This window comes from Phyllostomus discolor, chromosome 4 (assembly GCF_004126475.2).
Source record: "Phyllostomus discolor isolate MPI-MPIP mPhyDis1 chromosome 4, mPhyDis1.pri.v3, whole genome shotgun sequence".
NCBI lineage: Eukaryota > Metazoa > Chordata > Mammalia > Chiroptera > Phyllostomidae > Phyllostomus > Phyllostomus discolor.
In genome coordinates, this window is record NC_040906.2 from 78222200 (window position 1) to 78245614 (window position 23415).

At 32.8% G+C, this 23415-nt stretch overlaps 1 protein-coding gene and 1 long non-coding RNA gene across 2 annotated transcripts in view; both read left to right on the forward strand.

Moving 5' to 3' along the window:
• Window positions 1-23415, forward strand: part of LRP1B (LDL receptor related protein 1B) — a 1792671-nt gene that overhangs the window by 791409 nt on the left and 977847 nt on the right. The window lies entirely within an intron of this gene.
• On the forward strand, window positions 2514-19038 carry LOC118500120. The gene is made up of 3 exons (XR_004902651.1): window positions 2514-2740; window positions 5302-5305; window positions 19021-19038. It is a non-coding gene; the product is annotated as an uncharacterized LOC118500120 (long non-coding RNA).

Consider the following 23415-nt stretch of genomic DNA (forward strand, 5'->3'; position numbering starts at 1 on the left):
GGCTGCTTTTGATTTCAGTAAAATTAGTTCAGACCACTGATAGTTTTTTTCTTCCCTAAATTGTGAGTTAAGTTAAAAACTAACATAAACATTAGATATTCACTGTAACCTAAAGAAGACAGCTTTAAATGAATATTTTTAGAATTGCTCAAATTTTTAGAGACATATGATTTTGTAATAGGATGGAATGGTAATGATATTCATGAAAATTAAGAGAACATCACCAAAGTATGTTTCTTGACAAAATACATCAGTACAAATACAGCATAGGGCAAAAGTAAGTTTACAGTTATGAGTGCATGAAATACAGAGTTTTATTCTTATAATTTATTGACTAATTGTATTTTTCCATATGAACAATTATAAAACTACTTTTGCCCCACCCTATATATAATAAATATTAAATATAAAATTGGAGGATTTTTAAACCCTAGGAAAGAAATATAACTTAATATTAGCAAAATGTCATAATATAGAAACATTGAACAAAGATTCTTGAAGCTGGATACCATACTAATAAGAAATATTAGCTACTTCAAAAATATATTTATAAAATTACCAAAACCAATAGAAAACTGAGACAACTTAAATGAATTTTTTTATTTTTGCAAAAATAATGAGTAAATAAAATTTATTGGCCAAATTTATTTAAACAATGCAATTTAATTATAAAAATTTAAATTGTCTCATTAAGGATAAAATGAAAAATAGAGATGACCTTATTTAACTATGAATTATATTTCTGAGAAATCAAATTTGTTTATATTTTATAGCAATTTATTTATTAAAATATTTTATAATAAGTTCTGTTACAAAATGAAAACAATTTATTATGAGTTTCTTTAAAAATTTTATTATTTTTATTTTTCTTAAGGCAGAGTATGTCCATAGTAATACTAATTCAAAGTAAATTTTTCTAACTCCTAAATGTTAGAATCAGAATTCTGTGATAATTAAAATATGTTCTGTCTTTTAAAAAATGATTTGGTCCTGGCTAGTGTGGCTCAGTGGTTGGGTACCAGCCTATGAACCAAAAGGTCACCAGTTCTATTCCCAGTCAGGACACATGCCTGGGTTGCAGGCCAGGTACCTTATAGGGGGTGTGGGAGAGGCAGCCATGCATTGTTTCTCTCCCCTCTTTCTCCCTCCCTTCCCCTTTCTAAAAATAAATAAATAAAAATATTTTAAAAATGACTTGTTAATTAATGAAAGCATTGTAACCACATAGAAAAAAATATTAGAAAATGGAAAAAGCTGAAGTCAACTCTAACCCCATAATTTTGTGGACTTTTCTCCTTTAGTCTTTTTCCTAGAAAAACATAACAACCGTTAAAATGTCTCAATAATGTCATGCTTTAAATTTTAACTGAAAAGACTGGCTAGGATAGGGAAAGCGAGATCGTCAGAGTAGATATGGATAGATACACACATAGCATGCATACATATACATAGGTCTGGCAGAGAGTATACAAACAGATGATAATAATTTGCTTATCATTTCTTATTCTTGATGATAAGGTGCTGATCTTCAATTTTACTATAACAAATAACAAACATACCTATTAATAAATATAAAATTTCTATTTTGTATTTTTTTCATTCATATGTTCTGAGATCAATGATCAGTCATAGGGCAAAAAAATTTTTATGAGTGTTTTTCCATTTTAAACTGAAACAAATTTTGGAGTTTTTTTTTTACTAGGGTATTTAAATAATATGCCGATCTAAATTAGAAAAGTAAAATTTTATGTTAGAAAAAAACTCATGTAGTGATTGTTGGCATTAATAATTTAAATTTATAAAAGTAATTGCTAAGATACTTTTTATTCCTCTAACAATCTGTATGTATGCATTGACACTATTCAGTGCATTTCATCAGGTTGCCATAAGCTATACTGTGTTCTAGAGGAACACATATCTAGAATCATATCTAGAAGATATGATTTAAAAATATATATATATTTAACCTTTACTGTATTTTTCCTTACTTTTTAGCCCCCTTACACCACCTTCCTCCAAGCAGTCACCACAGTGTTGTCCATATCCGTGAGTCCTTTTTCCTTTTTGCTCAATGCTGCTACTCCTAACCTTCCCTACCCACCCAACTAGTTGTCATCCTACTCTCCATCTATGAACCTGTCTCCATTTCCTTATTAGCTCAATTTGTTCATTAGCATCCACATATGAGTGAATTCGTATAGTATTTCTCCTTCTCCAAATGACTCATTTCACTTAGCATAATGTTCTCCAGGTCCATTCACATTGTCACAAAAGGTAATATTTTCTTCTTTTTTATGGCCAAGTAATATTCCATTATGTAAATGTCCCACAGTTGTTTATCCACTCATCTACTGATTGGCACTTGGGATGCTTCCATATCTTGGCCATTATAAATAACACTGCAAAGAACATAGGGTTGCTGATGTTCTTTTGAATTAGTGCTTTGGATTCCTTCAGATATATTCCCAAAAGTGAGATTGCTGGATCAAAAGGCAGATCCATTTATAATTTTCTGAGGTATCTCCATACTGCTTTACACAGTGGCTGCACCAGTCTGTATTTCCATCAATAGTGTAAGAGGTTCTTCTTTCTCCACATCCTTGTCAGCACTTGTTTATTGATTATTGATGATAGCAATTCTGGCAAATGTGAGATGGTATCTCAATGTGGTTTTAATTTGCACTTGTCTGATGGTTAATGATGTTGAGCATCTTTTCATATGTCTATTGGCCATCTGTATGTCTTCTTTGGATAAGTGTCTAATCAGGTCATTTGCCCATTTTTTAATTGGGTCATTTGTGGGGGTTTTTTTGGCATTGAGTTTTGTAACTACTTTGTAAATTTTGGATATCAACCCCTTATCAGATGTATTGGCAAATATATTCTCACATTCTGTGGGTTGTCTTTTATTTTGTTGAAGATTTCCTTTGCTTGAAAAAAAAACTTTCTAGTTTGATGTAGTCCCATTTTTTTTTCTTTTGTTTCCCTTGCCAAGGGAGATATATCCAATAAAATCTCTATGGTGTCTGAGATTTTGCTGCCTATTTTCTTCTAGAATTTTCATGATTTGGGGTCTAATATTTAACTCATTGATTCATTTTGAATTTATTATTTTATGTGGTATAAGAAGGTAGTCTAGCTTCATTTGTCTGCATCTATCTGTCCAGTTTTCCCAACACCATTTATTGCATAAACTAACTTTAGCCCATTGTAAGTGCTTACTTCCCTCTGTTGAATATTAATTTACTATAAAGGTATGAACTTATTTCTGGGCTCTATCTATTCCATTGATCTACATGTCTGTTTTTATGCCAGTACCATGCTATTTTGATTATTATTGCTTTATATTATAGTTTGATATTACATAGTGTGATTCCTCCAACTTTGTTCTTCTTTCTCAGCATCACTGATGCTATGTGGGGCCTTTTATCATTCCATATACATTTTTTAAATATTTGTTCTAGTTTTGTGAAATATGTCATTGGAATCTTAATAGAAATTGTGTTCAATCTAGAGATTGCTTTGGATAATATGAACATTTCAATGATGTTAATTCTTCCTATTCATGAATGTGGTATGTGCATCCACTTATTTCCATCTTCTTCAATTTCTTTCTTCAGTGCCTTAAATTTTCTGAATTTTGCATACTTGGTTAGGTTTATTTCTAGGTATTTAATTATTTTTGAAGAAATTGTGAATGGGATTATTTTTGTAATTTCCCTTTCTGTTGGTTCATTATTGGCATATAAAATACAACTGATTTCTGGATATTAATTTTGTGTCCTGATACTTTGTTGAGTTCATTTATCAGTTCTAGTAGTTTCCTTGTGAAATCTTTGGGGTTCTCTATGTACAGAATCATGTCAACTATGAATAAGGTAGTTTTATTACTTTCTCTCCAATTTTGATGCTTTAGTTTCTTCTTGTTGCCTGATTACTGTGGCTAGGACTTCCAGTACTATGTTGAATAAGAGAGATGAAAAGTGGACATCCCTGTCTTGTTCCCAGTGTTAAAGGGAATGCTTATAGTTTTGTTGATTGAGTATGATTCTGGCAGCAGGTTTGTCATATATGGCTGTTATTATGTTTAGATATATTCCCTCTATTCCTACTTTCCTGTGAGATTTTATCATAAATGGGTGCTGTATTTTATCAAATACCTTTTCTGCATCTATTGAAATGATCATGTGGTTTTTATCCTTTTTTTTATGTGGTTTATCACATTTATCAATTTATAAATGTTGTACTAATCTTGCATTCCTGGAATAAATTCCACTTGATCATGGTATATGATGGTTTTCATCCATTCCTGTATTTGGTTTGCTAATCTTTTGTTAAGGATTTTAGCATCTATGTTCATCAGGGATATTGGACTATAATTTTATTTCTTTGTAGTATCTTTTTTTAAAGATTTTTTATTTATTCACTTTTAGGGAGGGAGGGAGGGAAGAGGAGAGGAGAGAGAGAGAGAGAGAGAGAGAGAGAGAGAGAGAGAGAGAGAGAGAGAGAGAGAGAAACATCAATGTGCGGTTGCTGGGGGTTATGGCCTGCAACCTAAGCATGTACCCTGGCTGGGAATCGAACCTGCGACACTTTGGTTCGCAGCCCGCACTCAATCCACTGAGCTACGCCAGCCAGGGCACCTTGCGGTATCTTTATCTGGTTTTGCAATTAGGATAATACTGATCTCATAAAGGGAGTTTGGGAGACTTCCCTCCTTTTGAATTTTATGAAACAGTTTGAGAAGCAGAAGTGTTATCTCTTTTTGGAATGTTTGGTAAAATTATCCTGTGAAGCCATCCGGTCCAGGGCTTTTGTTTGTTGGGAGTTTTTTTATTACTGCTTTAATTTTATTAGGTGTAATCTGTCTTCAGATTCTCTGATTCTTCCTGATGCAGTTTTGGAAGATTGTATGTAACTAGGAGTTTATCCATTTTGCCCAGGATGTCCAGTTTGTTGGCATATAGTTGTTCATAATATTTTCTTACAATCCTGTATATTTCTTTTGTCAGTTGTTATCTCTCCTTTTTTTATTTCTGATTTTATTTTGGGGGGGGGGGTCCCTTCTCTTTTTCTGGTTAAATGTTTGTCAATCTTGTTTATCTTTTCAAACAATAAGCTCTTAGATACATTGATCTTTTGTCTTGTTTATTTTTTTAGACATTATCATATTTATTTCTGCTCTGGTCTTTATTATTTCCTTTCTTCTACTTACTTGGAGTTTGTTTTTCTTTTGCAAATTCCTTTAAGTGTAAGGTTAGATTGTTTAAATGAGATATTTCTCTCTTTTTTTTGAGATAGGCCTGTAATACTATGAAATCCCCCCTTATCCCACAAATTTTTGTATCCTCATTATCATTTGTTTCAAGGTATCTTATGATATCTTCCTTGATCTTGTTGCTGACCCATTCATTGTTTAATAACATGTTATTTAGCTTCCATGTCTTCGCATGTTTTTCAGTGTTCTTCTTGGGATTGATTTCCAGCTTCATAGCATTGTGGTCAGAGAAGATGCTTGATATGATTTCAATCTTCTTAAATTTATTGAGACTTTTTTTGTGTCCTAACATATGGTCTATCCTAGAAAACATACCATGAGCACTTTGAAAAGTATGTATATTCTGCTGCTTTGGGGTGGAATGCTCTGAAGAGATCAATTAAATCCACTTGATCTAGTGTGTCATTAAGGCTGCTGTCTCCTTGTTGATTTTCTGGAAGATTTATCCATCAAAGTCAATTGTGTGTTAAAATCCACAACTATGACAGTATTTCTGTCAATTTTTCTCTTTATGTTGATCAATATTTCCTTTTAATATTTAGGTGTCCTTATGTTGGGTATGTAAATGTTTACTAGGGTTATATCCTCTTATTGGATTGTTCCCTTTAACATTATGTAGTTATGAAGGGCATTATATCGTGCCCTTCTCTGGCTCTTACTGTAGCCTTTGTTTTAAAGTCTAATTTTGTCAGTTATAAGTACTGTTTGCACTGCTTTTTTTTCTTTTCTATTTGCATGAGATATCTTTTTCCATCCCTTTACTTTTAGTCTATGTGCATTTTTCAATCTGAAAGGGATCTCTTGGAGGCAGCATACATATGGGTCTGGTTTTCTTATCCATTCATCTACCCTACATCTTTTAGCTGGAGCATTTAAACTATTTGCATTTAAGGTAACTACTAATAGATATGTATGTAGTGCTATTTTATTGTTAGACTTTTTTCCTGTTTTGTTTTTATTATTTCTCTTTTCTACTTTTTTTTCTTAAAACAAGTCCTTTAACATTTGTTGCTGTAATGGTTTGGTGTTAATGAATTCCGTTAGCTTTTTCTCATCTGGGAAGCTCCTTATTTCTCCTTCAATTTGAAATTATAGCCTTGCTTCCCCTCAGGCTGATGCCACTTGAAGAAGAGGGCTCTGCTTGAGAGAGATGGCATCTGTAGTATGGGGAATGACTCAGCATGGGGCTCTTGGTGGCTGTTCCTTCAGTTCTCTCCCAAGAGCCACCAACCCTAGACTCTCCTCAGGCGTCTCTAGTCTACTCTGTCCTTCCTCTGCTGTAACCCTGGTAAGTGGCTACAAATGACATTTTATGCATTGGCCTTTTAAGTGGCTCTCTGATTCTCCAACAGTCTCTCCCTGACAGACAGAATCCCCACTGCTTTTCACAGATGGATATTATCTGGGCTCCTTTCCAGCTTTGTTGCTGTAGGCTGGGGAGCCCAGCTTGGGTTTAGACCCCACACTTCTCAGGGGAAACACCACTGAAATATACCTCCAGTTCTTCAGCAGTCACCTGTGGGTGCCCAGCCAACCCTCTCACATCTCCACACTCCCTACTAGTCATGTTGTGGTGAAGTGGTTTCTTTTGTCTGTCCATGGTTGTGAGGCTTCTCTCCAGCTGTGTTCAGTTGGTTATTCAGGATGCTTTCTTTACAATTTAGTTGTAATTCCAGATTGATCCTTGGAATAGGTTAGTGTAGCTTCAACTTACTCCTCTACCATCTTGGATCTGATATCTGATTCTTAGAGCAGTCCTTCACAATAGACACTATTACTCCATTTCACAGATGATCACTGGAATCAGGATTTCAGAGAGAATAAATGACCTGTCAAAAACCACGTAATTAATAAGTGGTAAATCCAGGAAAATAACATATTTTTAACAAAAAGTGAGAAAACCATAAAATTAGATGTACATTGCTATGTATCAAAATTGAGTTACATCAACCTAGGATTTCTCTTTCTCTACCATAAGCATATTTCTTTATATCAGAAAGTTTGATCTCTCTTCTTCATCTAACATTCTCATTATTTATAATTATATTTTAGCAATATGTCTTTCTTTTTAAAAAGATAGACTTTAATTTCTAGAGCAGTTCAATGAATAGTTACCATGCATACATTGACATAAAAATGTTATTATTAATTAAAATTTGTGGTTTATTTAATTTTTACTAATGTCTGTTATCTGTCTTAGAATCTTATCCAAGATTCTACATTGCATTTTAATTGTTATGCCTACTTAGGCCTCATCCTTTTTTGTTGTTTTTTATTGTATTTTTTAATTTAAATTTATTAGGATGATTGGTTAATAATATTATACAGGTTTCAAGTTTACAATCTATAATACATTATCTATATATTGTGGCAGTTTTCTCAGTCTTTAATAACTTACAATTTGATGATTACTGATCTGATGTTTTCTAGGATGTCCAACTATTGGAAATTGTCTTATAATTTTCTCAGGATGATACTGTGGTTATAGGTTATTAGGAGGAGGATCATAGAGAGAAAGTGTCATTTCCACCACATCACCTCAAAGGTAAATACTGTTAACATGACTAATGACTGTTGATGTTCAGTCATCTGGCTGAGGTAGTATTTGTTAGGTTTCTCCTCAGTCAAGTTACTCTTTTTTTACTCTCTTTTGTTCTGTTTTCTTTGAGATCAAATATCCCTCCTCTTTATTCTCCCATGTAACTTTATTGTTGCTTATCAAGGGATGGGAAAGGGACTGATTTCTTTTCTTATTACACTGAACTATTGTTGGACAGAGGGGGAGCTCTGGTAATCTTCATACCTTAAGCACCTATGGCATTGTGTGTTTTATAAGAAATATCCAAGTAAATATTTGTCGAATAAAAAAGATATTTTGTAATAAATCAAATAATTTTCACTCAAAACAAGGTTATTTTTCTTATATTTTGTTTGTCCACTTGTTTTGTTTTGTTTTCAAATTTCACATATAAGTGGAGTCAGGAAGTGTTTGCTTTCTTTGTCTGACTTATTTCACTTCGCATGATATCCTCTGGGTTTACCTATGTTGTCTCAAATGACAAAAACTCATTATTTTTTATGGATGAGTAATATTCTATTATATATATTTATATATCACATTTTATTTATTCATTAATCTATCAATAGACACCTAGGTTACTTTCATATTCTAGTTACTGTCAATAATGCTCCCAGTATTCTTCCCTTTTCTTTCTTCTTCACCAATGCTTGCTACTTGTTAATTTTTTGATGATAGCCATTCTGTAGGTATGAGGTGGTATCTCATTGTGATTTTGATTTACATTTTACTGAGTGATTAGTGATGCCAAACATCTTTTCCTATTTCTCTTGGCCATCTGTATATTCTCTTTGGAGAAATGTCTCTTCATGTCTTCTGAGCATTTTTAATTGGATTATATGATTTTCATGGTGTGAACTTATATGTGTTTCATATAAATGCTAGGTATTAACCCCTTATCAGGTCTATTATTTACAAATATCTACATTTTCCAAGAGAAAATAAACACCAAACAATGAAAGCTTCTGTAAGTCAGCATTATCTAAAACAATGAAGGTACTTGCAGTCATGCCTATATTATTTCCTTTCTTTTCTGTGAGAAGAGGTATCATTCCTTTTTTACAAAGTATTTTCCTTGGCAATGTTCTGACTAATCTCACAGACTTTGCTCTGTTACCAACCTCATGTCATCTACACATGGAACCTTAGGGATAACATGGAAGAAACGAACAATAAATGGTTAAAGAATCCAGGCACCACACTAGACATCTGGATAATGAGATGAAACCTGGAATCTCTTCTCTCAATAACTTAACAGTTTAGTGGAAAAGACAGATAATTTAAACTAACAATAAAAATATTTACATATTAATTAAAGTACGGTGATATCCAGCCTCTTTTCAATTTTATTTTCCACCACAACTTAATTCTTTTTTATCTCAAAACCAATCAGGCATTTTACTAGTTATTATTTGAACATTATTTTTATTACTATGTTTTGTTTTTGCCTTTGAATCTTTCCAGAAAGTATGAATACTTCACCAATCATAAGTAACATTAATAAACTTTTCTCAAGCTACTCTTGACCATGGTTTTTCTCCTTCCTCTGTACTTTAATACCACTTCTAGTACTCTTATCCATTTATATAACTGTGTGTCTATGTACATAAAACCCTTGAAAGGCCCATCAAGAAGTAGAAAAATATCTTGCTTGTGGAAGTTTCTTCATAATTGATGTAAAAAATATCTATGTGCTATGCTGTTAGTTCTGCCTATTTTTATCCTGTTGAATCTTTTGGATTCATTATTTGTTCTCCAAATTTGCTTTGTAAAATATAGATCACTTTTATCCCAAACAGTTAGAGACTACTTTTTAAATTTGTATTATTGACTAGCTTTACATGTCCCAAGAATTATGGCAGGTGCTTTATACATATTCCACCATTAGTCCTTCAGTAATCCCATGAGATAGGCACAACTGTAACTTTATCTTCCTCTAAAAAAAAAAAGATTCCAAATAGATTCAGTTATTTTTTTAAAGATTTTATTTATTTATTTTTAGAGAGGGGAGGGAAGGAGAGAGAGAGAGAGAGAGAGAGAAACATCAATGTGCGGTTGCTGGGGGCCATGGCCTGCAACCTAGGCATGTGCCCTGACTGGGAATCGAACCTGCAATGCCTGGTTTGCAGCCCGCGCTCAATTCACTGAGCTATGCCAGCCATGGCCAGTTATTTTTTTTTAATGTCATCCACATCATAAGTAGAAGTCATCGGTTAAGTCTATGACTTAATTCTATCTCTGATTCTAGCACCTTATCCTCCACCATGCTCAACTCATAGATAATGCACATAGCTCTCCAGATCCTTGCACATCATTGTAAGGAGCAAATATCACTAGCTAATTCCATAGACTAAAAAAATTACAGGTGCTATAATATGCTGTAAAAAAATCCTACAAATAGCCCTGGCTGGCATAACTCAGTGGATTGAGCACGGGCTACAAACCAAAGTATCACAGGTTCGATTCCCAGTCAGGGTACATGCCTGTGTTGCAGGCCATGACCCCCAGCAATGGCACATTGATGTTTCTCTCTCTCTCTCTTTCTCCTTCACTTTCCTCTCTAAAAATAAATTAAATCTTTTAGAAAATCCTACAAATAGAACAAATACCTTTTTTTTAGGGAAGTAGTCATTATTTACCAAGAATCAGAAAGTACTTGGTACATTATCTTATTTTTTATGAAAGATTTTGAAGTTTAATATTTATATAATCACTTTATATAAGTAGATGAGAAACCTGAGTCTATTTCAGATGAGAAACCTGAGAGTTAGAAAGGCCAAGAAAACTCTTCAGGGTGACTCACATAGCTATTAAGTAGAAGACTGTGGATTTGAACCAATTGGTTTGTCATAAAAGATTATGTTTTTAACTGCTATACTACACCAGCTTGTTAGTCCCTTGGTTTTGTGCTTCTCATTCTGTTTAGTATATCTTTGATATTGTTAGGATATGCAGGATATGAATATGATCAGAGTTCTGTTATGTGAATTTACTGATTAGGTTCTAGATAACTGGTTTAACAGTATTATTTCTCTTTCTACTCTGTAAAAACTGCCTGAGGTAATATGATTTCATCACATGTAAAGATTTTTATAAGTATAAATATTGTTAACACATTTTAGTTTTTTATTAAGTATAAGTGGTCAAATGCATGAGTTTCTCTCACACCTGTCATGTTTAGAATTAGTGAGTAGCATATTTATCATTACTTTTACTCACGTCTCCACTGTGACTGTGATTCAGAATTCTCATTCTTTCCTATGAAGTCTATATTCTATAATATAGACAGAATTGTAGCCCCAGGTGGGATACCTCAGATTATTGCATTTTTGTCACATTCTTTTTCATGTACTAGGTAAAGCTAATAAGAAGACATACTAATGTAAGATAAAAGCCAGCTGCCTTATTTTAACACAGCAATTGAATTCTATCAATCAAGGTACCCTTTGCTGTCAGAAAAGAAAACTGGAAGGTTCTATATGGATGAAAATATGGCTTAGGGTAAATTTTAAGAAAGGTTTAATCTATGAAAGAAATATACTTCTAGAATTTGGGAATGTGAACTAGGAAAAGCAAACACTCTTTCATAAGGCCTGTCTAGACACTGATATCTTGAGTGTCAATATTGAATAATAAAATTGAAATGAATAACATGATAAGATCAGATAAGTTCTTGAAAATATAAATCAGCAAGAGAGAAAAAAATGTTGCAGTACTGTCTTTTAAGGACTGAATACAAATATAGGCCAAATCTTTATTTTGCAAAGTCTATAGTCAGTTGACTACTCTATAATGCCTACCATAAAAATCACTGTTCCTTTTCAGTCTACTTTTACTGTGAATTCTAGATACTACCTACATCATTTTTATTCTTAATAAAATTCACTTTTTTACTATTACAAAGTACAACATGTTATTCTTGGAGTGAATCATTTTAATACTTTTATTCCTGGGACTTTAAAAAAGCCAATATTACAAATCTGCATCCTAAATAAAATTATAATGAAAAAGTATTGGTGTATTTATATGCTGATTATTTCTGGCAGCTTTTTGTTCATTTGCTTAATTTTTAAATATAACCTATTAATATATGTGTTAAATTAAGATTGCAGAGAGAAATATTAGAGACATAAAAAGGCCTATTCAAAACCCCAAAGTGTGAGAAAATACTAATTTTATACCATATAAGTGTGTGTCTTCTATATTTATATGAAGTCAAATAACAGGCCATTATGAAGCTGTAATATTTCTTCTCATTATGCCACAGCCTGGCCTCCTGGGGCTATGTGGTCACTTCAGAGAAATGCAACATAGTTCAGAGCCTGTGCATTTATGATTCTTTGAAACAATTCACAATTTGGAAAAGTGACATGAGGTATTAAAAGGTGACAGATTCTCAAACTCTTTGTTTTCAATCCTAGAATTATCCATAGACATGATTTTCTTCTTATAAAAATATTTAGATATGCTTACTTGAAGTTTTGCTGCTAAACTCTGTAGAGACACACATCTACTAGTAGTGGGAGATAGGAAACCCAAGGTCCATAAGCTTGCACCCACAGGAGGTGAATTATTAATGAAAACTATAGTTTTCAATTGGTGTAGTGTGTCTGGTTTGCCTTGAGGCACTAATTTTTTAATTTCACTAAAATTTTTTAAAACAGTCTATTCTATTATCCCACCCTCTAAAAATCACTGCCATTCAGAGTGCGGTATTTGAATAATCAGCCTGGGCCTCATCTGGCATCTCATTAGAAATGCAGAATCTCAGGCATTATATGATTCAGGATCTAAATTTTAACAAGTTCTTTAGGTAATTTTCTCTATATTAAGTTAAGCTCCAATAAATCACATCTCTACTTGTATTTTCTCCTTGAGGAAATCTTTAGTGACATCCCTGATTGAGTACAATGTCCTTATTAATCCTCTCATTGCACTATGTTCCTTTCATCTAATTTTATGTTTATCAGTCTATGATTTGGTTGTTTGTGCAGTAGACTACCAGCCCAGGATAAAACTTTTCATCATCATGGCATACCAGGAACAGGATGTTATATATCACATGGAATCAATCAGTAGGAATGAATGAATGAATGAATGCATGGACAGATGGATGAATAGATGAATGGATGAAGCCTGCTTGACAGTTATAAAATGTATTATTACCGTGCATCATTGATTTCAATTTTTAAAAAATAGCTTTCAGGTTTAATGGCTACCATTGTTATTATTATAAACACCAACCATTTCTTGAGTTACTAATGTAATAAAAAAGAAGCTTGTAACAAAATAATACCATCTCTATATTCAGGAGTATATAATCTGGTAGAGATGTCAGGATTTTCACATGAAAATTTAGAGCGTGCATATGTTAATAGTCAAAGGAGTGAATTACTGCCCAGTTGAGAGAACTGACTTTTCCATTTCCCAAAATAAGACATTAAATTAAGTATTTTAGAAATACACTTTTCATTCAGCATGTATATACTAACATCTTCCATGTGTCAGACATTTTGCTAAGACATTGAAGGTGTCAGACAGATGTAATACCTGTCCTTGCAATGATTTCACTCAATTGCTTTCCAAATTTAATATGCCTAACAAACTACTTTTTATTACACAAAGGACAGAATTGAATTATCCTAGAAGGCAATTGACTCTTTGTGTAATTGCTTTCATAATACCTATCACATGGCACTTTTGAAAAGTGGCATGGAGAAAGATAATATATCTTGAGACAGCATTAGAGTATTTTTGTCACCTGCATTTTAGGTTTCTAATATGCATTACCCTGACTATGCTTTGGTTCCCTTTGATTCTACATATGTAGAACATTATAAAGTTGTGTTCATGACCAATTTATTTTACCTCTTGTCACATGATTGCTACAAACTTTGTACAAGACACCTGTCAACCAAAAAATGGTTACTTTTAAATGTCTATTTACAAAATTAGAGATCTTATGAAGTATGATAGAAGAATTATTCTTGACATAAATTAAGTGGGACTCTTGAATCACTTGTCTGTGAATCTACTTAAAGAATATTGCACAGATAGTTAGATATGGTCCTCTACTTACAGGAAAAAAAATTAAGCAGATATTTTCTTTCAGTTTCACAACTAATTTGTGAGTGTTCTGCATGTGACTCTGAAAAATTAAGAATCATTAATGGAACTCAGTACAGATCTAAGTACTGGACAGAGAGAGAGATAATAGGGAAAGGCAAGATGTGAAGTGGAGAAAGGGACATCCACTTGGCCTCCCCAGAATATTTTGCCAAAGGAAGATGAATAAAAGCCCAGGCAAAAGTTGATAGATTGCTCTCCTAAACTTGAACAAATGGAGATATGAGGCCTGCTTTTTCCTGGGCTTCAGATATTATCAAGCTGCTATCTGAAAAAGTATGTCTCATGGGTTCCATTGGTCCTCATTCTATACCTTATAGGTCATTCCCTAGATAAAGAAAAAAAAAAAAAGAGCTGGTGGATGAGGAGACCCTTTACCCTCACCATTTAAGCAGGGTGTTGCATTAATCTTCCTTCTTGGGAGTAATATTGTAGCCTTAGGTAGCTCAAACCTTGTTTTATTGACTGATTAAGCAACATGTCAGAATATATATACAGTAGTTAATTAATTGGTTAATTAATTAATTTTTAAAAGAAGCCAAAGTGACCAGGCCTCTGAAGTAACACAATTCAAATGAGATCCAAGCCCTCCTCTGTAGCAGACCTGTTTATACCAAAATGCCTCTCTGCGAGCCCTGAGGCAAAAAAAAAACAAACAAACCCTGAGTAGCCCTGGGCTTTACCTATAATGTTAACAGAAGCTTTGGGATATTTTAAGCTGACATTTCCAGGGACAGAGGCAGTTCTTCCTTTCATTACTAAATGTTCCTCTTGCCTGTTCTTGCTTGTAGCTCTGAGTCCCAGCTATTTTTCCTAAAGATTTAACACATTTCCCACATAAGACTTCATTACATTTATATTATATTTGTATTTCTACCTTTGTAGAATGCAGTTAATGAACCCAAGAAATTGAAATTGGCACAGTTAAGATTTTTATGAAGTTCAACTCCTGCTCAGAAGTCAAAATAAATTTTCTTGCTAAAGTACATTCATTGGAAGGATAATCTTGAGTTGTTACAGTTATTTAAAATTAATGGTTTATATTATTAAAATTTATGAATTTTATTATTTTACATGTCATTAAAATGTCATATAAACTTAATATATTTTGTTCTAGGGTTTTATGCAGTTTGTCTTCCAATATGTAGATCTACATAATCTCCTCCTGAGGCTAACACTTGTAGTAATATACTAATCTTTTATTTAATTGTCTGTCTGTATATTTCCTGATTCTACAGTCTACAGAATCTAAAATTTTAATTGTAGTTTTGCTGACACATTAATTACAGTTTGGAACTACATCATTGTGTGCTGCCTCAGCTGTACTCATAATTACACTGAAGGCAAGAAAAAGATGAAGTAATGAAAATACCTCTGGAAGACACTGAGTAAAAGTGACTAAGACAATCTTCACCAAAAATATAAGATCCATTAAAAAGATATTTTGTTTTGTTAATCCTCAGAATGGACCCCAAAGTGTAAAAATGCTTGTATTGATTATAAATTAAGACCCTGTAGAGGTGCTATCTGGTTCCTGTTTTATTAATTAATAATTTTTATTTCAAAGTAATACATGCACATGACGACTTAAATGAAAAGAGTAGTCATTTGTCTCTTGCCACTGGTCCCTGCTCTCTGCTCCTCAAAGACACCACAATTTTAGGTCTTTTCCTTTTCTTATTCAAACAACAAATTTGTAAAATAACATACTTATAATAATATTTTTTTGATTTTTCAGATTTAATTGACCAGCTTTCTACTGGAAGATGATTATTTTGCTTACTTAGAGAAGTCTCTTCTTAACATACTTGCTCCACACATTCCTCCAGGATAATTATCTTACAGTTATTGTTTAAATCAATATTCACCTTTTTAATCATTATCTTACATTATTCATCATTATTCTTGCTGATGTAAATTTCCAAGACCTTCTGTGTACCTTACACAATTTAAATTGATCAGGTGTAAGTGTTATCCTGGGATTTTCCTTCTCCTGTGGTTGCTCTGGTTTGACAATACATGTCTCAATAAATTCTATTTCAGACTTACACTGTCTTTCAATATAGAATGGCTCCTACATAACTGTATTGCTTCTTCCTGTTTTGGAGCTATTACAGATTACATTGTGTTATACAGATTACATTGTATTACAGATTACATTGTGTTATGAGCCCAATTATATACCTATATACATATTGCTTTATAAATCAACTAAGAGAAAAATAATTATGAAATTATATTTTATACTTACCTACATGATTATCATTATTGATGTTCTTTCTCTTTTCATGAAAATATTATTTACTATCTGGAGTCACTTGCTTTCAGCCTAAAGAATTGCTGTTAGTATTCCTGTTAAGCTGTCTTTGTTGGCAATACACATTCTCAGTTTATCTGGACTCTCTGTATTTTGCACTTGTTTTTGAAATATGCTTTAGCTAGATACAAGATTCTTGGTTGTCATATTTTTCAAAACTCTTAATATGCCATCTCACCACCTTTTGACTTTCCTTGTTTCAGATGGGGAATCAGCTCTTATACATGGTGGGGCTCCCTTGGATGTGATATGCAGATTTTTTGTCACTACTTTCAAGATTTTCTCTTTGTTATTGTTTTCCTGTTTTAACTATGATATGTCTTGGTGTGAATATGGATGTCTTTATATTCATCTTACTTGCAGATTGTAAAACTGAATGTATTAATATTTTTATCAAATTTAGGATTTTTTTCAGCAATTCATTTTTCAATTTTTTTTCTATTCCTCCTCTCTTTTTAGTACTCCCAATGTCTATATGCTAACATGCTTAAGGCGTCATACATTCATCTGAGACTCTTTATTTTCCTAAATATTTTTTCTTTATTCTTTTGTTAGCATAATCTGACATGTTAACCAAAACTTTCAGTTCAAATTTTTTATAGAACCCCTCTAGTAAATTTTTCATTTTGGATTATTTTTTCAAATCAAGAGTTTTCATTTGATTTGTATTAATAAAGTATATCTTTTGGTTTCTATATTCTTTCTGATGAGACTTCAACATGACTGCATATGTCTTTTTTATTGTAGTAACATATACATAACATCAATTGCCATTTTAACCATTTTTAAATGTCCAGCTCAGTGGCATTAAGTACATTAACATTGCTTTGCAGCTTTCCCATGTCTACCTCCAGAATTTTCAGCTCTCCAAACTGAAATGCCACACAAATTAAACATGTATTCCTACCATTTTCCCCAGTTCCTGGCAATCACCATTTCTTTTACCTCTATAAATTTGACCACTCTACATACACATAAAGGAGTCATGTAATTTTTGTCTTTGTTTGACTGACTTGTTTCACTTAGCATTATATCTTTAAAGGTTATTTACATTGAGATATGTGTCAGAATAATAGTCCATTATATGTATATCACATTTTGTTTATCTGTTTATCTGGTGATGTATATTTGGGCTGCTTTCACCTGTCAGTTATTTTGAACAATATTACTCTGAATAAGTGTGTACCAGTATATGTTCAAATCACTGCTCTCAATTATTTTGGCTACATACCTAGAAATAGAATGCTGGATAATATGGTAATGCTATGTTTCATTTTTAAAGAAACTATCATTTCATTTTTCATAGTGATTGTACCATTTTAGATTCCTAGCACAATGTACAGGGTTGCAGTTTCTCCACATACTTGTTAACACTAGTTATTTTCTTTTTTTTAATTTTATATTTTTAAGAATGGTCATCTTAATGATATGAAATGGTATTTCATTATGATTGCGATTTGCATTTCCATGATGATCAGTGATTTTTCATGTGATTATTGGCAATTTGTAAATTTTCTTTAGAGAAATATCTCATCAAGCTTTTTGTCCATTTTAAAATCCTCTTGTTTTTTGTTGTTGAGTTGTGAACACTTTTATAAATTTTGTATATTAATAGTACTGTAAAGGGCTAAGTTAGTCAATAGTCATTTATTGCTTCTTTCTTTTTAAATTTTACATATAATTTTTATTTTTCTGGCTATCTTTCCCATTCTCTTCATTCTGTAGGTTTGTGTCTTTCTTACCACTTTTATTTTATTGAGGATTTGACAAAGTGCAGGGGATAATAGGTGTGTTTAATTGCTATGTTTACCATAGTTAATGGGTGGTTACCTTTAGGCCTGACATGTCAGGAACTGTGTTGTGTTTACCTTTGTTCGTTTTCATTGTGTTGAACTTAGCAGACATATTTCCAAGATTATTGTTGCCTCTTATGTTCTGGAACTAGTATGAGGACTTAAGAAAGCGATGTTTGTCCTTTGAAGGGACAGAGAGATGGTTTTTATCTTTACTTTGTAAATAGATTTAACTACAACCACCTCAAACCTTCTAAACATGCAGAAATTGCTTTAAGTTATGAACTCCCTTTACAGATGAGTTTTCTTTATTTGTGCTGCCTCACCTCCTCTAACCCAATTGTTACTGCTACTTCCATCCCATTATGTTTATATCACATAAGCTATGTAAGATATAATTCATATGTATAAAACCCTTATTCAGCTATATATTTATTATCTTACCTTTCTCCCTGTAGGCATAAAAAGAAATATTTTACTAGATGCATGCAGTTTTGACTAGGCAACTATCTTTTCCTCAGGTCTTCGTGGTAAATTTCATTTTTTTTTCCTCAAGCACATTTTTACTAGGATTGCAACAAAATATTTCAAACTGGGTAAATACCTGGCAATAGTTCTCTTATTATATTTCTTATTATACATATTTCTTAATAAAGCTAGCCTATAATCTTTACTGCAAAATCAAATATAAAATACTAAAACAAGATGCATAATACCACAAAACGACTTTGGCTTTATTATTCCACTGCACCTAGCATTCTCAGCTTTTCTCCCTTTTCTCTCTCTATACCAGTTCATATCTCAGCAATTATATTATATGAATTATATAGAGAGCATGTTTACTCTCATTATGCTTTTAATAAACGAAAATACTCATCAGAACATTTGCTCAGTTGAAATGTAAGACTCAGAAAACTTAAGAAACTAGTCTACAGACAAATGTCTGTAGAGATATCACAAGTAGATCTATGTCTTCTATCTTTAAAACTAGAGCACATTTCAAGAATGCAAGTGTGCCTGAACTATTTAACTTCATATAAATAAAAGATGGAAGAAAAAATTTCTGGATTCCTTTGGTGGAGATGTTGTTGATGATTACAATTATAATACTATAACTGCCAACTTATAATGGTGTTTAAAAATGTTCAGACTTTAGACTAAATGCTTCTTTTCTTTGCTTGTTTTCTCTTTATTTTTAATTTAAAATTTTTTTGTTCTGTTACAGTTATCTCAATTTTTCCCCCTTTGCTCTTTCCACCCCAACAACCTCCTGCTCCCACACTGTTGTCATTCCCCACATCGTTGTCCATGTCTATGGGTCATACATGTTCTTGGACCTGTTCTAGTGCCGTACCCTTCTTTCCAGCACTACCCCTCTCCCCACTCCTCTATGATCACTGTCACTCTGTTCCATGTTTCCTTGTCTCTGGCTTTGTTTTGCCTTTTAGCTCATTTTGTTCATTAGATTCTCTCGTAGATTATATAGTATTTGTCTTTCACCTCCTGGCTTATGTCACTTAGCATAATACTCTCCAGTTTCATCAACGGTGTCGTGAAGGGTAGGAATTCCTTCCTTCTGCTGTGTAGAATTCCATTGTGCAAATGCATCACAGTTTTTTTTTTTTAGATTTTATTTATTTTTAGAGAGAAAAGGGAGGGAGGGAGGGAGAGAGAAAGAGAGAGAGAGAGAGAGAGAGAGAGAGAGAGACATCAATGTGCAGTTGCTGGAGGTCATGGCCTGCAACCCAGGCATGTCCCCTGACTGGGAATCTAACCTGTGACACTGGTTCGCAGCCCACACTCAATCCACTGAGCTACATCAGCCAAGGCTTCATCACAGTTTTTTGATCCACTCCTTTACTGGTAGGCACTTAGGCTGTTTCTAGTACTTTGCTATTGTAAATTTTGCTGCTATGAACATTGGGGTACATAGGTTCTTTTGTATTTATGTTTCAGGATTCTTAGAGTATAATACCAGCAGTAGAATCTTCAGGTCAAAAGATAGCTTTAAATACTGAACCATTCTTATATTACATGATAAACTTCACATAGTCATGATACATTCTTTTTTATATATTGTTAAATTTGAGTTGTTAGGAATTTTACATCTATGTTCACAGGGAGTGTTGTTTTAATAAGGTTTTCTTTGAAATGTATTTGTATCATTTAGGTATTAGGGTAATTTTGACCTCACAAAATGAGTTAGAAGATGTTTCCTTTCTATCTGTTTTCCAGACATGTTTGCAAATGTTTGGTAGAATCTCCAGGGAAGCCATCTGGATCTAGTGTTTACATTGTGGAAAAATGTTGAATTAAAATTCAATTTCTTTAGTAAATATGGGAATATTCAGATTATCTATTTCTTCCTGAGTGATCTTTGGCAGTTTATGTCTTTCAAGGATTTTGTCTATTTCATCTGTGTTGTCAAGTTTAAGGGCATAGCATTGTTAATGGGTTTTTCTTATTATTTTTTTAAAGCTGTGGAGTCTGTAGTGATAACCTCTTTCCTTGATGCTGCCTGTAATTTGTCTTTTTTTTAGCAAGGTCATGTGATACAAGGTTAATATGTAAAATTTAATTGTATTTCTAAATGCTAATGATGTACAATTGGAAATTGAAATAAAAATATCTATAAGTATATAAAAATATTATAGTATCACAAAACTATAAAATATTTAGGTATAAACTGACCATATTTGTGTACTCTATACTGGAAACTCATGGGGAAAAAAGCCCCTGAAAGCTCAAAAGTGAATGAATATATACACCATATTAACAGATTAGGAAAAATTGAACTTTACCAAAATTAAGGATTTTTTTCTTGAAATTCTGCTATTTGAAATACACTAAGAAAGTTGAAATAAAAGTTTCAGACTGGGTGAGAATATCTATATGTCAAATATCTCATTATGGCCCTGGCTGGCACTGCACAGTTGGTTGGAAAATCATCCCATAAACCAAAAGGTTGCAGGTTTGATTCCTAGTCAGGTCACATGCCTGGGTTGTGGGTTCAGTTCCCAGTCAGGGTGCATGTGAAAGGCAATCAATTGACTAATGTTTCTCTCTCACATCAATGTTTCTCTCTCTCTCTCCCTCTCTCCTGCCCTCTCTAAAATCAATGGGAATGTCTTCAGGGAAGATGAAAAAAATCTCATGATAAACTTGTATCCAGAAATAAATATACATTTATATATTTCTGAATATATAAATAATCTTCTACCAAAACCCAGTACTAGGAAAGCAAACAACATAATAAAAAGGTGGGCAAAAGATTGCAGTACTTCACCACATAAAATTGGCAAATGAACACATGAAAAAATGTTTAATATTAATTAAAACTACAGTGATTAGGTATCATTATGTACTGAATAAAATGGCTAAAATAAAATGAAATAAAGTAAAATAAAATAATAGGTGATGGGCAAAAGGCAAGTAGCAGAAAATTTCATGTATTGACAATGGGAATACCAGGTAGTACAGCCACTTTGGAAAACAGTTGGATAGTTTTTCATGAACTGAAACATCATTTTACCATATATGCAAACATTCCCATATTTATCCAAATAGAAGATAATCTATATTTATATGTAAATATATGTATATTTATATGTAAATGCATATAGTAACTTTATTCACAATACACCAAAACCATAAATAACTAAAAAGTTCATCACTTGTCAAGTGGATAAACAAACTGAGGTACATTCGTACCATGAAATGCTGTTCAGCAATACTACTGATAAAATAACTTGGATGGATCTCAAAAGCATTATACTAAGTACAGGTGCCACAGGCTGGATGATTTTATTTCTGTAATTTCCTGGAAAAAGCAGAACTCTTGAGACAGAAAACTCATCAGTGGTTACCAAAACCTGGCAGTGGGGAAAGGAGATGACTATAGAAGGGCCCAGGAAATTATTTGGGGATAATGGTCCTGTTCTGTATCTTGACAATGGCGTTAGTTATACATCTACATTTATCTGCCCAAACTCACAGAACTGTACACTAAAAAGATAAGTGGTACTGTATGTAAGTTATAGCAAAACAACAATGTAACAAAATATTTAAAAGAATTTCCATAATATTGTATAGTTTTATGAGATTACACTGAAAATTTGAGGCCAGGACTGTATTTTATCAATAAGCAAACAATTCTGAGAAAGTCCACATTAGCAGTCATAGGCAGGCACCTCTGTACCCACCTCCCACCACACTCTGTTAGGCTGAGGAAATGGGGTGAGAGGGTGGATGGGGACACAAATGATCACCATTTTAAATAGGACAGGCATACATCCTGCTTACAAGAGGGGCTGTCTGGCATGGTAAGTGGCTGTATCAACTTTTCAATTTCCAACTACAGAAATGAATGGAATACTTATTTTTTCAAAGTGCTACATAGACAAGAATAAATTTTTCCTCATTACTCAGATTACAGTTGTTGGCTAAAAGGGCATTTTTGTGTAAGACAAATTCAAAGAGCAATTTGATTACTAAACTTGAGAATAAAACATTCCATTTGATAAAACAATGTCTCAAATAATATGTATTTGGAAATATTTTTGTATTTCCAAAGAGTTTATAAAAGTGCTAATTGTCTCTCAGAGAGAAACATATAACCTAGAAGCACAAGAATAAAATAACACAGCTGCGTTCTCACTAGCCCACTGACTCTAATACATGATCAATATGACTTGTTTGATTATAGGTCATAAAGACTGCCAGCATATGCTGTTGGCTGCACCTTGGATGGACTATTGGCTGCACATACCAGATTGCAAATAAACAAAACTAATGTGAATAGAAACACCCTAATAGTAATAACTTGTAATTACTGAAATTGTTGGAATCATGTAATTTTGTAATCAAATTATTGACTTTCAATCATCATTCTCTACTGTCTTGTTTTTACTCTAAGGTAAGTTAGCAAGTTATTTGTATGTGTTTCCTAAATAATAAACCTATTGCATACATTTGTGGAAATGTGTCCCATGTTTTGTTAACCCAATGCTGTTACACACACACACACACACACACACACACACACACACCAATCCTTAAAGACTGTTCAGACTACCAAAACTGTATGGTAAAAATCGCTTATCTGAATTGTCAATTCTGTCTGTGCTTACATAGCAAATTAAATGTGGATGTACATTGATTTGCTTCAGATAATAATATTTTATAGAAATAAATTAGCCAGTATAGAAAGTCTCTCCTTATTTTTTTATTTTTATTTTTTGCCCTGGCTGGTGTGGCTCACTGGATTGAGTGCTGGCCTGTGAATCAAATGGTCACTGGTTCTGTTCCCAGTCAGAGCATATAC